The sequence below is a fragment of the Bubalus kerabau genome, chromosome 1, assembly GCF_029407905.1.
Source record: "Bubalus kerabau isolate K-KA32 ecotype Philippines breed swamp buffalo chromosome 1, PCC_UOA_SB_1v2, whole genome shotgun sequence".
NCBI classification, from domain to species: Eukaryota; Metazoa; Chordata; class Mammalia; order Artiodactyla; family Bovidae; genus Bubalus; species Bubalus kerabau.
The window spans coordinates 221200266-221218284 of NC_073624.1; the positions used below are offsets into that span (position 1 = coordinate 221200266).

The 18019-nt window shown below is 41.7% G+C and overlaps 1 pseudogene; it reads right to left on the minus strand.

Annotated features, from left to right (window-relative positions):
• Positions 1-427: 427 nt before the first annotated feature.
• LOC129642231 (40S ribosomal protein SA-like) lies at positions 428-1493 on the minus strand (annotated as a pseudogene).
• Positions 1494-18019: the final 16526 nt, after the last annotated feature.

Below are 18019 nucleotides of genomic sequence, written 5' to 3' on the forward strand. Positions count from 1 at the left end.
ATCTCTCTCTTTTTTTTTTAAAGAAACTGTTTATTTTCTGTCAGCCTGTTTCCATTTTAAGAGTTTGTGGGGGCTTCCCCAGTGGCTCAACAGTAAAGAATCCACCTGCCCAACGCAGGAGACGCGGGTTCCATCCCTGGTCTGGGAATATCCCACATGCTGTGGAGCAACTAAGCCCATGAGCCACAATTATTGAGCTTGTGCTCTAGAGCCCTGGAACCACAACTCCTGAAGCCCGAATGCCCTAGAGCCTGTGTTCCACAAGTGAAGCCACTACAATGAGAAGCCCAAGCATTGCAACTAGAGATTAGTGCCTGCTCCCTGCAGCTAAAGAAAAAGCCCACACAGCAACAAAGACCAAGCAGAGCCAAAATTAATAAATGAATAAATAAAATTACTTTTTTAAAAAAGTTTGTGGAAGAACAACTTAAGACCACTCAGTGGTTGCTCCTACCCATTCAGCAGCTTGACGTGTGGGAGCTACAGACCAGTGTGCAGTGGCAGGCTGAGCATTCCAGTCTTCAGTGGGGAACCGCTGAACTGAGTTCCTGCATGCCTTTGGACCAGTTCAGCCCCCAGTTTGAGTAGCAGTGAACTCAGTGAACAAATGAACTGGTGAGTGAACCAAGCAGTCCATTCACTCTGAAATTCCTCCTTGGTTGCAGCCTTCTCAGCTGCCACCTGTTCTTCCTTTTCAAACTCTTCAGGACCTCTGTAGAAGCAGAGATCAGGCATGACCTCCCATGGGTGTTCCCAGGAGATGATGCCACACATGCACAGAACTTCCCAGGTCTGCACCCACCACCACATCAGGCCCACTGAGCGAGCTCCCTTGTTGTTGTTGTTGTTGTTCATTCAGTCATGCCCAACTCTTTGCAACCCCATGGAGGACAGCACACCAGGCTTCCCTTTCCCTCCATATCTTCCAGAGTTCACTCAAACTCATGTCCATTGAGTCAATGATGCCATCCAACCATTTCATCCTCTGCCGCCCCATTCTCCTCTTGCAGGATGGCAATGTCCGCATAACACAGAGGAGAGTCTGTGTTACACAGAGCAATGGTAGGCAGGTTAATGTAGGAGGCATCAATGAGAGGCTGGTGGTCAGCCCTGGGATCAGTAAATAACAGAAGTCTTGGCTCTCAGAAGGCTGCCTGGATCTGGTTAGTGAAAGTTCCAGGACTGAAGTGGCCTGTAATAGGAATAGCTCCAGTGGCAGCAACAAACTTCAGCACAGCTCACTGGCTAGTATTCCTGGAGGATGTGACACTGACATCAGCTGGGTTTTCAAAGGCAACAATGGCACAAGCTGCCAACAGAAGCTTCTCCCAAGTTCTCTTCAGATTTATAATGTAGACGCCATAACTGTTCCTTCTGTGGGTGTACTGTTCCATTTGGAAGTCAAGGTTGGTGCCACCTAAGTGGGTTCCCGCTGCAAGGAATTTGAGTACACCACCTTCCTCCATTTGCAGGACATCAAGGACAGCAGACATTGTGAAAGTTTCCCTTTGCATTACAGTGGGAATCCAAAACGCCATATGGATCCCTGTCTTAGTAGTGTGAAAAAGTCAACATCTCTCCTTCTAATCCACATTCCTTAGGCTATGACCTATGGAAAAGTACACTTTCCATTCTAGAGATCACTTTCACAGAAGCAATTGCAAGACCTGACCAAATGTACAAGAGGATCCAGGGAAACATGAGACAGTGGATTTTGAGAGTATTTGACTAGGGCACATAATACAAAGCTGGATATGACAGAATTAAATGACATGGAGAACTTGTCCATGACTTGGGATTTAAGCTTTGGGCAAAGATACTTGAACCAGATCCTAATACTTTGGCCAGAAAGATCAATGGTTCTTTGAAGATTAGACAGAATGAATAGCTAATAAATGTAGTAGATATGAAATATCCTCAGACATAGTATGGAAGAGAATATAAGAAGGCTCAAAGAGGTGAGAATGTTAGAATAGATTGACTGTATAAAACCTGAGAACCCCAAAATTATGTTCTCTAAGACGGCCCAGAAGTGAGGCTTCTAATGAGAAAAATATTGACATCTTTGTGAAGCTCAGTGGGTAGCTATCCCTTATAGACAAGGGTTTGTGGTACTGATGCTAGCAAAGAACTGAGCTCTCTGGCATAAGTAAGGATAATGAGATTTCAGAATAACAGAGGCCAAATAGCTCCACATAACTATTAGTGGCAAAGCAGATTTAACTACTGTGGTATCAGCAAGACCACCATGGCAATCAAGGTGTTTTTACACATAGGGATTGTGGCTATGCCTAATAAATCAATGTGTTCCTGGGAGCAAGAAAGACAAGAAAATAAAATGTAGCTTGTCTTGTTTTATAGATATATTTGAGAGTTGGTGTACACCTACTGCAGCTTTCCAGGTGGCACTAGTGGTAAAGAACCTGCCTGCCAATGCAGGAGACTTAAGAGACAAGAGTTGGATCCCTGGGTCGGGAAGATCCCCTGGAGGAGAGCATGGCAACCCACTCCAGTATTCTTGCCTGGAGAATCTCATGGACAGAGGAGCCTGACGGGCTACGGTCCATGGGAGGGCAAAGAGTTGGACACGACTGAATCGACTTAGCAGGCATGCATGTACAGCTATTACAATGGAACACTGTAGTTCCTCACCCTGTTTTTAGATATATCAGGTCAATACCCAGAGCCTGTTAGAAGGAGAAGATAACACTCCTTAAAGAAGGGCAATGCCACTGCAACTAAAGAATCTAAGTGTTCCTTCTGTTGTTGTTTGGTTGCTAAGTCGTGTCTGACTCTTTGGCAACCCCAGTGAACTGAAGACCACCAGGCTCCTCTGTCCATGGGATTTCCCAGGCAAGAATACTGGAATGGGTTGCCATTTCCTTCTCCAGAGCATCTTCCTGACCCAGAGATTGAAGCTGGGTCTCCTGCCTTGGCAGGCTGATTCTTTACCAATGAGCTACCAGGGAAGCTCAAGTGTTCTATCCTTTCCTACAGAGATCTGCAGGTATTTGCCTAGGTAACTGCACTTGGGAAAGTGGATTGTTCAGAATTCTCAAAGGAGGTGAAATATAGTTCCTGAGCAGCCTCTGAAAGGTGACCTAAAACACTACAATGGTTCTTTAGCTATAATGAAGGCTTATAGAGATCAAGAGATGAATGAAATGTAGGCCCAAATCCACCTCAAAGTGGAGCCAAAGCATCCACAGACCATGTGATTATCATTATCATGTGATTATTTCCCAGGTCCCTGAGTGTATAATTGGGATAGATATACTTTTCAGCTGGAAGAACCCTGTGCAGAAAAGAGCTAATACAGCAAATCCTTAGAAAGCCCTGCTTGCAAGGCTTGCCTTTGGCTGTTATCTGGGAACTTGGATTTGGGGAGCATTTCCACTGTCCCTTACCACTGGCTTTCTTGGAATTATGAATTCACAGATCTGAATCACCTAGATCTGACTCTAAGTGAAAATCTGATACTATCTTCTAGGGGCCATTTCAGTTAGAGCATGAGCTGTGCCAAATTGAAAGCAGCCATAGGCTCAATAAAGGGAACACAGAGATTTCCCTGGTGGTCCAGTGGCTAAGACTCTGAGCTCTCAATGCAGGGAGCCCTGGTTCAATCCCTGGTCAGGGAACTAGATCCCACATGTCACAACTAAGAGTTCACATACTGCAACTAAAGACCCGGCAAGCCACGACAAAGATAGAAAATTCCCCGTGCTACAACTAAGACCTGGCACAGTCAAATAAATTTTTCTTAATAAAGGGAACATAGATTCTGTGATTGTGCAGGTTTAGGAAACCCGTTTGTGGAGCCCTGAGAAGCCCGTGAACACTATGAAAAGGCAAAATGATAGGATACTGAAAGAGGAACTCCCCAGGTCAGTAGGTGCCCAATATGCTACTGAAGATCAGTGGAGAAATAACTCCAGAAAGAATGAAGGGATGGAGCCAAAGCAAAAAGAATACCCAGCTGTGGATGTGACTGGTGATAGAAGCAAGGTCCGATGCTGTAAAGAGCAATATTGCATAGGAACCTGGAATTCCAGGTCCATGAATCAAGGCAAATTGGAAGTGGTCAAACAAGAGATGGCAAGAGTGAACGTCGACATTCTAGGAATCAGCGAACTAAAATGGACTGGAATGGGTGAATTTAACTCAGATGACCATTATATCTACTACTGTGGGCAGGAATCCCTCAGAAGAAATGGAGTAGCCATCATGGTCAACAAAAGAGTCCGAAATGCAGTACTTGGATGCAATCTTAAAAATGACAGAATGATCTCTGTTCGTTTCCAAGGCAAACCATTCAATATCACAGTAATCCAAGTCTATGCCCCAACCAGTAACACTGAAGAAGCTGCAGTTGAACGGTTCTATGAACACCTACAAGACCTTTTAAAATTAACACCCAAAAAAGATGTCCTTTTCATTATAGGGGACTGGAATGCAATAGTAGGAAGTCAAGAAACACCTGGAGTAACAGGCAAATTTGGCCTTGGAATGTGGAATGAAGCAGGGCAAAGACTAATACAGTTTTGCCAAGAAAATGCACTGGTCATAACAAACACCCTCTTCCAACAACACAAGAGAAGACTCTATATATGGACCTCACCAGATGGTCAACACCGAAATCAGACTGATTATATTCTTTGTAGCCAAAGATGGAGAAGCTCTATACAATCAGCAAAAACAAGACCGGGAGCTGACTGTGGCTCAGATCATGAACTCCTTATTGCCAAATTCAGACTTAAATTGAAGAAAGTAGGGAAAACCACTAGACCATTCAGATATGACCTAAATAAAATCCCTTATGATTATACAGTGGAAGTGAGAAATAGATTTAAGGGACTAAATCTGATAGACAGAGTGCCTGATGAACTATGGAATGAGGTTCCTGACATTGTACAGGAGACAGGGAGACCATTGTACAGGAGATGAACTATGGAATGAGGTTCGTGACATTGTACAGGAGACAGGGAGACCATTGTACAGGAGACCATCCCCATGGAAAAGAAATGCAAAAAAGCAAAATGGCTGTCTGGAGAGGCCTTACAAATAGCTGTGAAAAGAAGAGAAGCGAAAAGCAAAGGAGAAAAGGAAAGATACAAGCATCTGAATGCAGAGTTCCAAAGAATAGCAAGGAGAGATAAGAAAGCCTTCTTCAGCGATCAATGCAAAGAAATAGAGGAAAATAACAGAATGGGAAAGACTAGAGATTTCTTCAACAAATTTAGAGATACCAAGGGAACATTTCATGCAAAGATGGGCTCAATAAAGGACAGAAATGGTATGGACCTAACAGAAGCAGAAGATATTAAGAAGAGATGGCAAGAATACACAGAAGAACTGTACAAAAAAGATCTTCACGACCCAGATAATCCCGATGGTGTGATCACTGACCTAGAGCCAGACATCCTGGAATGTGAAGTCAAGTGGGCCTTAGGAAGCATCACTACGAACAAAGCTACTGGAGGTGATGGAATTCCAGTTGAGCTATTTCAAATCCTGAAAGATGATGCTATGAAAGTGCTGCATTCAATATTCCAGCAAATTTGGAAAACTCAGCAGTGGCCACAGGACTGGAAAAGGTCAGTTTTCATTCCAATCCCAAAGAAAGAAAATGCCAAAGAATACTCAAACTATCGCACAATTGCACTAATCTCACACACTAGTAAAGTAATGCTCAAAATTCTCCAAGCCAGGCTTCAGCAATATGTGAACTGTGAACTTCCTGATGTTCAAACTGGTTTTAGAAAAGGCAGAGGAACCAGAGATCAAATTGCCAACGTCCGCTGGATCATTGAAAAAGCAAGAGAGTTCCAGAAAAACATCTGTTTCTGCTTTATTGACTATGCCAAAGTCTTTGACTGTGTGGATCACAATAAACTGTGGAAAATTCTGAAAGAGATGGGAATACCAGACCGCCTGACCTGCCTCTTGAGAAATCTGTATGCAGGTCAGGAAGCAACAGTTAGAACTGGACATGGAACAACAGACTGGTTCCAAATAGGAAAAGGAGTATGTCAAGGCTGTATATTGTCACCCTGTTTATTTAACTTATATGCAGAGTACATCATGAGAAATGCTGGACTGGAAGAAACACAAGCTGGAATCAAGATTGCCGGGAGAAATATCAATAATCTCAGATATGCAGATGACACCACCCTTATGGCAGAAAGTGAAGAGGAACTAAAAAGCCTCTTGATGAAAGTGCAAGAGGAGAGTGAAAAAGTTGGCTTAAAGCTCAACATTCGGAAAACCAAGATCATGGCATCCGGTCCCATCACTTCATGGCAAATAGATGGGGAAACAGTGTCAGACTTTATTTTTCTGGGCTCCAAAATCACTGCAGATGGTGACTTCAGCCATGAAATTAAAAGATGCTTACTCCTTGGAAGGAAAGTTATGACCAACCTACATAGCATATTCAAAAGCAGAGACATTACTTTGCCAACAAAGATTCATCTAGTCAAGGCTATGGTTTTTCCTGCGGTCATGTATGGATGTGAGAGTTGTACTGTGAAGAAGGCTGAGTGCCGAAGAATTGATGCTTTTGAACTGTGGTGTTGGAGAAGACTCTTGAGAGTCCCTTGGACTGCAAGGAGATCCAACCAGTCCATTCTGAAGGAGATCAGCCCTGGGATTTCTTTGGAAGGAATGATGCTAAAGCTGAAACTCCAGTACTTTGGCCACCACATGCGAAGAGTTGACTCATTGGAAAAGACTCTGATGCTGGGAGGGATTGGGGGCAGGAGGAAAAGGGGACGACAGAGGATGAGATGGCTGGATGGCATCACCGACTCGATGGACGTTGAGTCTGGGTAAACTCTGGGAATTGGTGATGGACAGGGAGGCCTGGCGTGCTGCGATTCATGGGGTCGCAAAGAGTCGGACACGACTGAGCGACTGAACTGAACTGAAACAGTGCAAACATGGATGCTGGCTGGACTATCTGTGCCACTTACAGATGCCCACAGGAATGGGCTTATTTTCTGATAGGGCTATTTGCAATTGAGGTGCTGATTGCCTCTATATTTCTGATAGATACATACAAAGACTGGTTGCATTTCTAACTTGTGAGTACTGTGGAAAGCTGCCAAGTTAGGGGAAGGCACATTACAGTGACTATTACCCCTCCACCCACTCCAGACAGATCAGACTCTGGACCCTAATGTGATATGCTGCACTGCTATTGACTTGCTGTATTCAGATTTCTAGTTTGGTTGCAATCTGCATCAATGAACTAATACTGTGACTTTATTTCCCTCACCTTTTTCCTAGTAGACACATCTTATTAAGGCAATTTGACTGTTAAATGCAACTATCCCCAGAAATAGATTAATCTCTATAAATCATTTTGAAAACCTTTGAAAATTCAGAATATCATCATGACCAACTCCTTAACATGATATGACTTTGTGGTTAAATCACATCAAAAATCTTTTCTGTGAAACTGCTTTTGTCTCTTGCACACAGCCTTTCCAAACAAGAGCTCTGGGTTGGAGTAGGGGATAACTAAAAAATAAAAAGTTATAGTTGCTAAATGGGATACACTTGATTTTTTGACAATGAAGAAAACACATTCTGGAGAGGCACAGAGAGTGGAGAGTACATTAATGGTTTTTGTTTTTCAGAACTGTTCCTGGAAGCTTCCCTGTCTTCTTGAAGGAAAACTCCCCATGCTGCCTACCAAGCTGCTGTGAACACATATAATTCAGCTGGACTGCTGAGCCCTTAATCACACCTGACGGTGCCGACTATGAAGCAGCAGAGAATGGCTCCAGCTCCTGCACTTTCGATGCAGATGCAGCACTTCCAGATGCTGTCCACACACATGAGGTGGATAAATTGATATAGTGTACAAGCAAATCTGTTTGGAAATGACTGCCTTGGGAAGCCCCTTTGAAACCAAAAACTGAACTGAATTATTGGACTGAACTGAGAATCCCAGAGCAGGAGGTACCATGGTTGGAGGCCATCTTGGAGGCTGTAAACTGGTACTGCCTAGCTGATATATGTTCTGCTTGGGGTGCCCTAACAATGTAAGCTCTGTCTCCAGAGGTACTACATGTACCGTCTGGAATTGTAATTTTGACATGTGTACCCTGACACTGCCTCAGCCCTAAAAGGCATTGTGTCAGCTTCAACTTACTAGCCAGAGTTGTGTTGTGCCTGACTTGAAGCCTTGGGCTAGGTAAAAAGATCATAACAAAAACTTAAGCAGGAAGATCCCTGGCTTTCTTAGGAAGGCCTTTATGGTTAGAGGGATTTGTTTAACTGGCCAAAGCTAGGACACATAAAGGTCATGTGTATGTGTGTTAGTTGCTCAGTTGTGTCCAACTGTTTGCGACCTCATGGACTGTAACCTACCAGGCTCCTTTGTCCATGGAATTCTGCAGGCAAGAATACTAGAGTGGGTTGCCATTCCCTTCTCCAAGGGATCTTCCTGATCCAGGGGTCAAACCTGGGTCTCCTGCATTGCAGGCAGATTCCTTACTGACTGGCCACCAGGTAAGCCCATGAAGGGCATCAGTTCACTTCAGTTCAGTTCAGTCGCTCAGTTGTGTCCAACTCTTTGCGACCCCATGAATCACAGCATGCCAGGCCTCCCTGTCCATCACCAACTCCCAGAGTTCACCCAAACTTTTGTGCATCAAGTCGGTGATGCCATCCAACCATCTCATCCTCTGTCGTCCCCTTCTCCTCCTGCCCTCAATCCCTCCCAGCATCAGGGTCTTTTCCAGTGAGTCAACTCTTCACATGAGGTGGCCAAAGTATTGGAGTTTCCGCCTCAGCATCAGTCCTTCCAGTGAACACCGAGGACTGATCTCCTTTAGGATGGACTGGTTGGATCTCCTTGCAGTCCAAGGGGCTCTCAAGAGTCTTCTTCAACACCACAGTTCAAAAGCATCAATTCTTCGGCATTCAGCTTTCTTCATAGTACAACTCTCACATCCATACATGACCATTGGAAAAACCATAGCCTTGACTAGATGGACCTTTGTTGGGAAAGTAATGTCTCTGCTTTTTAATATGCTGTCTAGGTTGGTCATAACTTTCTTTCCAAGGAGTAAGCGTCTTTTAATTTCATGGCTGCAGTTACCATCTGCAGTGATTTTGGAACCCCCAAAAATAAAGTCAGCCACTGTTTCCACTGTTTCCCCATCTATTTGCCATGAAGTGACGGGACCAGATGCTATGATCTTAGTTTTCTGAATGTTGAGCTTTAAGCCAACTTTTTCACTCTCCACTTTCACCTTCATCAAGATGCTCTTTAGTTCTTCACTTTCTGCCATAGGGGTGGTGTCATCTGCATATCTGAGGTGATTGATATTTCTCCTGGCAATCTTGATTCCAGCTTGTGCTTCCTCCAGCCCAGCGTTTCTCATGATGTACTCTGCATATAAGTTAAATAAACAGGGTGACAATATACAGCCTTGACATACTCCTTTTCCTATTTGGAACCAGTCTGTTGTTCCATGTCCAGTTCTAACTGTTGCTTCCTGACCTGCATACAGATTTCTCAAGAGGCAGGTCAGGCGGTCTGGTATTCCCATCTCTTTCAGAATTTTCCACAGTTTATTGTGATCCACACAGTCAAAGACTTTGGCATAGTCAATAAAGCAGAAACAGATGTTTTTCTGGAACTCTCTTGCTTTTTCGATGATCCAGCGGACGTTGGCAATTCTATCTCTGGTTCCTCTGCCTTTTCTTAAACCAGCTTGGACATCTGGAAGTTCATGGTTCATGTATTGCTGAAGCCTGCCTTGGAGAATTTTGAGCATTACTTTACTAGTGTGTGAGATGAGTGCAGTTGTGTAGTAGTTTGAGTATTCTTTGGCATTGCCTTTCTTTGCGATTGGAATGAATACCGACTTTTTCCAGTCCTGTGGCCACTGCTGAGTTTTCCAAATTTGCTGGAATATTGAATGCAGCACTTTCATAGCATCATCTTTCAGGATTTGAAATAGCTCAACTGGAATTCCATCACCTCCAGTAGCTTTGTTCGTAGTGATGCTTCCTAAGGCCCACTTGACTTCACATTCCAGGATGTCTGGCTCTAGGTCAGTGATCACACCATCGTGATTATCTTGGTCGTGAAGATCTTTTTTGTACAGTTCTTCTGTGCATTCTTGCCACCTCTTCTTAATATCTTCTGCTTCTGTTAGGTCCCTACCATTTCTGTCCTTTATTGAGTCCACCTTTGCATGAAATGTACCCTTGGTATCTCTAATTTTCTTGAAGAGATCTCTAGTCTTTCCCATTCTGTTGTTTTCCTCTATTTCTTTGCATTGATCGCTGAAGAAGGCTTTCTTATCTCTCCTTGCTATTCTTTGGAACTCTGCATTCAGATGCTTGTATCTTTCCTTTTCTCCTTTGCTTTTCGCTTCTCTTCTTTTCACAGCTATTTGTAAGGCCTCTCCAGACAGCCATTTTGCTTTTTTGCATTTCTTTTCCATGGGGATGGTCTTGATCCCTGTCTCCTGTACAATGTCACGAACCTCATTCCATAGTTCATCAGGCACTCTGTCTATCAGATTTAGTCCCTTAAATCTGTTTCTCACTTCCACTGTATAATCATAAGGGATTTGATTTAGGTCATACCTGAATGGTCTAGTGGTTTTCCCTACTTTCTTCAATTTAAGTCTGAATTTGGCAATAAGGAGTTCATGATCTGAGCCACAGTCAGCTCCCGGTCTTGTTTTTGCTGACTGTATAGAGCTTCTCCATCTTTGGCTGCAAAGAATATAATCAGTCTGATTTTGGTGTTGACTATCTGGTGATGTCCATGTGTAGAGACTTCTCTTGTGTTGTTGGAAGAGGGTGTTTGCTATGAAGGGCATAACTGAGGCCAATATTGCATGTGGTGAGAGAATCAATTCCTAGGCAGGTTGATTAAAAAAAAAAAGTCTAGGGTCCCCGAGGAGAAGAAAAGGGGTCTAGGGCTCTTGAGAAGGAGAAAGGGGTCCAAGGCTCTCAAAGAGGAGAAAAGGACGAGACAATAAGGACAAACTTTTTTTCTACATTGCTTTGTCTTAGTCAATATAACAATGTATCTTGCTCAAGGACATGTTTCTCCTTAACAAGAAGTGAAGTGAAGTGAAAGTCTCTTAGTCATGTCCAACTCTTTGCAACCACATGGACTATACAGTCCATGGAATTCTCTAGGCCAGAATACTGGAGTGGGTAGCCTTTCCCTTCTCCAGGGGATCTTCCCAACCCAGGGATCAGTCCCAGGTCTCCCACATTGCAGACATTCTTTACCAACTGAGCTATCAGGGAAGCCCCCCTTAACAAGAAACTTCTGACTAATCTTTTATCTAAAGATGTATGTTGTGGGAGTGGGGCTGTTAAGATCTTTCTATTGTTAGTTCTAATCCTGTTATCATATATTGTGGGAGTGGGTCTGGTAAGACCCTTTACTGTAATAAGGTATATAACTCCCTTGCTAAAACTAACGAGGGGGGCGCTCTCCGCCCCCCTTCTGATGTCTATGTCAGAAGCTTTCTCTGTCCCTTTTTCACATTAATAAAACTCTGCTACACAAAAGCTCTTGAGTGATCAAGCCTGGTCCCTGGTCCCAAAGCTAAATCTTTGGAGATCACAAGTCTGACATTGTTCACCGTAAGCTATCAGTGGGGAGATCACAAATCTGACATAGTCACCATAAGCTATCAGTGGGTCTCATCCTGTTACATGGAGCCCCACTGATAATAATCTTGTCGTAAAGACACCTTGGCCAAGGGCCAAGGGGCTGGACTGTGCAGGCAAGAGTTACCATAGCAGGCCTGAGACTGCTATCCTTAGAAAGGCCTGTTTGCAAGGCTGGCCCTTTGGTGACATCTGGGACTTGAATTTTGGGAGTGTCCCCAACATTTAATAACTGATAAAAGTGGTTTACTGTGCCTAACTGTATACACAGTGTAGTTTATGCTAGGCTCATGTGTGTCTAGCACCCAATAAAACCCCTGGATTTCAGGCAAGCTTCCCTGGTAGACAACACTTCATACATGTTGTTTCAGTTTGATCTACAAGAATTAAGCACTTTCTGTGTGAACCCAAGGGAAAAGGACTCTTAGAAATTTCTACATACTTTCCTGCAGATTTTGTCTGATGCACCTTTTCCCTTTGCTGGTTTTTCTTTTTATTTTTTTTTACTATATAATTTTGCATACTCAGCCATGAGTATGACTATATGCTGAGTCTGATGAGTTTTTCTAGCAAATCACCAAACCTGGGGATGGTCTTAGAAACTTTCAGTGTCCAAAGTGCTCACCATTACACCATGGAACCTCTCGGTCTTAGAAACCTTCAATGTCAAACCCTTTCATTTGTTCCCTGACTGGCAGGGTAAGAAACACTAGAGTGGAAAACCTGAAATTTCCCTTTCCCTAAGCAAGATAGTAAATCTTAAGTAACTGCACCCAAATTTCAGAGATTAGCACTACATTCTCAAACTCACAGTTTGCAGAGATGATAGTCTCCACCATATCCACAGTTACTTCACTTGTTCACCCCCTGCAAAAACTGGATGGATCATAGTGATTTGATGACAATGGACTGCAATTTACTTAACCAATTGGCAGGTCCAATTATAGCTGCCATACCAGTGGTTAACTTTACTGGAGTAGATCAGTATAGCCTTCAGCACTTGGGAGGTGGCTATTTTTCTGCTGAATGCATTCATCTTAAACTCCATCACTGAATAAAATCAAAATTAGGTCATCTTCTCACAACAGGGCAGCAGAATACATTCACTGTTTTGCCCCAGAGCTATGTTAATCCTTTCTTTTGTAACATACTCCACAAAAACCTCAACATAGAACATTCTGCGGAGCATAATGTTAGACTGCCATATTGATGACATTGTGCTAACTGGGTCTAATGGGCAGCAAATGAAAAGGACCCTAGATGGCCTAGCAGGACACATGCATGTCAAAGAGTAAGGGGTTAGCCCCATGAAGATTTAGGGGCCTGCCCCATCAATAAGGATTCTAGGGGTCTGGGGCATTCCCCCTGAGGAATTACAAATACAAATTATCTCTTGAATCTCTTGCCACTGAAAAAGAGGCACTGTCTTTAGGGACCTCTTTGGATTTTAGAGGCAGCATATACCATTTTGGAACTCAAAATGCTACCAGGTTTGAGCAGGGTGGGAGTAAGAAAAAGACACATATCAGGTTGAAACTATAATACTAGCCAATCTGATGTGATACAGTCAATCTGATGTTGCATATGCCAATGCCAATAATGCATAAGGATGCCAATAGTGAAATGCCAATAGTGCATGAGGATGCTGTGCAGAGCTTCCAGCAACCCACAGCAGGAGGATTATAGTATAAATCTTATAGTGCAGATCCATGCCTTCTATCTATATAACAGACAGCTTCTGTGTGTTTATAAATAGATGGTGTCATGCTCCTGAGCCCTAGTAGAGACTGAGTGGCTGACTATGTGACACCAAATGATCATCATGCCATGAGAGCTGCTCATTATGGGCTAGATACCATCAGAGCCACTAAATCGTAAGATTAGAGAGGTATAGGAGCTGAGCTTTGGCAAATGAATTTGCTGGTTGGCTCAGCACCTAGAAGGAATGCAATTATATTAGAGACAAGAAAACTGACTTACTGGACATATATAAAGTATGGAGTTCAGCAAGTACAGAATGCATATTATTTTCTTCATAATTTACAAAAATTGACTATATTGTATATAAAAAATTTTCAATAAATAGCTAAAGATGAAATTTATATGAGCATATTATCTGATCACAAGGAAATTAAGCTGGAAATCAATAACAGAAAGATGTTTAGAATATCCCATGTGTTTGAAAATTCTAAAATTCAGTTTGAATAACTTGTGGGTCAAAGTAAGCATCACACTAGAATTAGAAAATATTTTGAACTGAATTATTTTGATATATCATAACAAAACATGATGATGCAACTAAGGAGTATTTAGAGAAAAGCCAAGAGCCTTGAATAAACATATTAGAAAAAAGAAAAGGGTAAAGATTAATGAATTAAATATCTTTCTCAAGAATGAGAAAAACAGAAGAAAATAAATCCCAAAGAAGACAAGAAAATAATTGAGAAGAAACTAATAAGATAGTAAACGAATATCTAAGAGAGGGAATCAAAATACCTAAAAATTGATTTTTTGAAACAGTAATAAAATTGTCAAGCCTCTGGCAATACACAAGAAAACTAAACGGAAGGCACCAACAGCCAATATCAGGAATTTAAACAGGAATAGCAACTCAAATTTTGTAGACATAGACAACAAAAAGTTAATAAAGAAATATTATGCACAAAGCTATGCCAATAAGCTAAAATTTTAGTTGGAATAAACAAATTCCTAGAAATAATAGATTAACCAAACTATTCATCAAGATTAGAAAACACAGAAGAGTAAGATAATTCTTTAGGTTTAAATTCAGGACCAGTTGGCTGTACTACCAAAAAGTGAAGGAAGAATTCCAATCTTATACAATTGAATTCCAATCTTATACAAACATTACCACGGAAAAGAAAAAAAAAGAGGGGGAGAACATTCCCTTAAAAGGTTTAGCATAACCCTGAGACCAGGAAAGGAAAATTAAAAGCCAATGTCACTCATTGACATAAAGTAAAAGAGAAAAAAAATCCCATTAAAAAATTTTACAGACACAGAAAAAGGATTTGATAAAATTCTGCTTATAATGGGGGGAGGGGGAGATTCTCAAACTAGAAGCAGAAGACTTCCTTAATCTTTAAATGATATGAAAACATTTACAACAAAACACATTAATTGTGAAATGTTAAAAGCTTTCTTCTAAGATCAGAAACAAGACACAAATGTCCACTATTACATCTATTTGATACTGTACACAGGTTTGGTGAGCACAGGGCAAAGAAATACAAGTCACGAAGAATGCAGAGGAAGAAGAAAAGTTGTTATCATTTGTAGATGATATTAAGGAATACAAAGAAAATCCAAAAGTACCTACAGATAAAATATTATCATTAAAAGGAGTTTATTAAGATTGCTGAATTTGAAAAGTCAATAACATTGATTTGTTTTATAAAATATCAAAGAGAAATTGACATTTAAATAAAAATAGAATTTATAACCAAAAAGAAAAAATCAAGTAGTTAGGAATAAGCCTCACAAAGTATAAGACTTCTATGGAATAATCATATGACTTTGTGAAGAGACACTAAGATGACTTATATAAATGGAGAAATATTGGGTTGGCCATAAAGTATGTTCTCGTTTTCCCAGAAGATGCTGCAGAAGAATCCGAACAAAGTTTTTGGCCAACTCAATATATAGTGTTCCTAAATTGGAAGATTCAGTATTTTAAATTGAGGCTTAATTCAGAGTTAAATTGAAGAAAGCAGGGAAAACCACTACACCACTCATTCAGGTATGATCTAAATCAAATCCCTTACGATTATACAGTGAAAGTGAGAAACAGATTTAAGGGACTAGATCTGATAGACCGAGTGCCTGATGAACTAACGAACGTTAGTCACGAACGACAGAGGTTCGTGAAGTTGTTCAGGAGACAGGGATCAAGACCATCCCCATGGAAAAGAAATGCAAAAAAGCACAATGGCTGTCTGAGGAGGCCTTACAAATAGCTATGAAAAGAATAGAAGCGAAAAGCAAAGGAGAAAAGGAAAGATATACCCATTTGAATGCAGAGTTCCAAAGAATAGCAAGGAGAGATAAGAAAGCCTTCCTCAGCGATCAGTGCAAAGAAATAGAGGAAAACAACAGAATGGGAAAGACTAGAGCTCTCTTCAAGAAAATAGAGATACCAAGGGAACATTTCATGCAAAGATGGGCTCGATAAAGGACAGAAATGGTATGGACCTAACAGAAGCAGAAGATATTAAGAAGAGGTGGCAAGAATGCACAGAAGAACTGTACAAAAAAGATCTTCATGACCCAGATAATCACAATAGTGTAATCACTCACCTAGAGCCAGACATCCTGGAATGTGAAGTCAAGTGGGCCTTAGGAAGCATCACTACGAACAAAGCTACTGGAGGTGATGGAATTCCAGTTGAGCTATTTCAAATCCTAAAAGATGATGCTGTGAAAGTGTTGCACTCAATATGCCAACAAATTTGGAAAACTTGGCAGTGGCTACAGGACTGGAAAAGGTCAGTTTTCATTCCAATGCCAAAGAATGCTCAAACTACCGCACAACTGCACTTATCTCACATGCTAGTAAAGTAATGATCAAAATTCTCCAAGGCAGGCTTCAGCAATACATGAATTGTGAACTTCCAGATGTTCAAGCTGGTTTTTGAAAAGGCAGAGGAACCAGAGATCAAATTGCCAACGTCCGCTGGATCATCAAAAAAACAAGAAAGTTCCAGAAAAACATCTATTTCTGCTTTATTGACTATGCCAAAGCCTTTGACTGTGTGGATCACAATAGACTGTGGAAAATTCTGAAAGAGATGGGAATACCAGACCACCTGACCTGCCTCTTGAGAAACCTATATGCAGGTCAGGAAGCAACAGTTAGAACTGGACATGGAACAACAGACTGGTCCTGGAACAACAGACTGGTTCTAAATAGGAAAAGGAGTACATCAAGGCTGTATATTGTCACCTTGCTTATTTAAGTACATCATGAGAAACGCTGGGCTGGAGGAAGCACAAGCTGGAATCAAGATTGCCGGGAGAAATATCAATCACCTCAGATATGCAGATGACACCAGCTTTATGGCAGAAAGTGAAGGAGAACTAAAGAGCCTCTTGATGAAAGTGAAAGAGGAGAGTGAAAAAGTTGGCTTAAAGCTCAACATTCAGAAAACTAAGATCATGGCATCCGGTCCCATCACTTCATGGCAAATAGATGGGGAAACAGTGGCTGACTTTATTTTGGGGGGCTCCAAAATCACTGCAGATGGTGGTTGAAGCCATGAAATTAAAAGATGCTTACTCCTTGGAAGGAAAGTTATGACCAACCTAGACAGCATATTCAAAAGCAGAGATATTACTTTCCCAACAAAGGTTCATCTAGTCAAGGCTACGGTTTTTCTAGTAGTCATGTATGGATGTAAGAGTTGGACTATAAAGAAAGCTGAGTGCCGAAGAATTGATGCTTTTGAACAGTGGTGTTGGAGAAGACTCTTGAGAGTCCCTTGGACTATGAGGAGATCCAACCAGTCCATCCTAAAGGAGATCAGTCCTGGGTGTTCATTGGAAGGACTGATGCTGAAGCTGAAACTCCAATACTTTGGTCACCTGATGTGAAGAACTGGCTCACTGGAAAAGACCCTGATGCTGGGCAAAGAGTCGGACATGACTGAGTGACTCAACTGAACTGAACTGAACTGAATATTTTAAAGTTATCAATTCTCTTCTCTCCCAGGACATTACTTTAAACATTACAACATTACTTTAAAATTCATATGAAAGAATAAAATAAGAGCTAGGAAACTTCCTAAGAAAAACAGTAGGATAAAAAATTTGACTTCCTTATTCTTGACTTGTTACAAAGCTGTCTTAATCAAGATAGTCTGCTATTGGTGCACAGGCAGAAATTTTGACAAGTGTAATAGATTAGGGAGCTCAAAAACAGATATAGATAGATAGATAGATAGATATATGGAATGTTTGAATATTACAGAGATGGCAATCCAGAATGTCTTAGTCTACTCAGTAGCTAAATACCATAGACTAGTGGCTTAAACAACAGGTATCTATTTCTCACCATTCTGGAGGCTGGTAAGTCAAAGATCAAGGTGCCATCAGTTGGTTTCTTGATGATGGCCTTCTTCCTGGCTTGTAGGCTACAACCTTCTCTCTTTATGTACATATGGTAGAAAGATGCAGCTCTGGTGTTTCTTCCTGTTCTTATAAAGGCACGAATCCCCTGCTTCCCTAATGGTACTGTGGATAAGAATCTGCCTGCAGTGCAAGGGACAGGTGTTCCATCCCCGGTCAAGGAAGATTCCACACGTCTCAGATCAACTAAGCCTATGTGCCACAACTACTGAAGCCC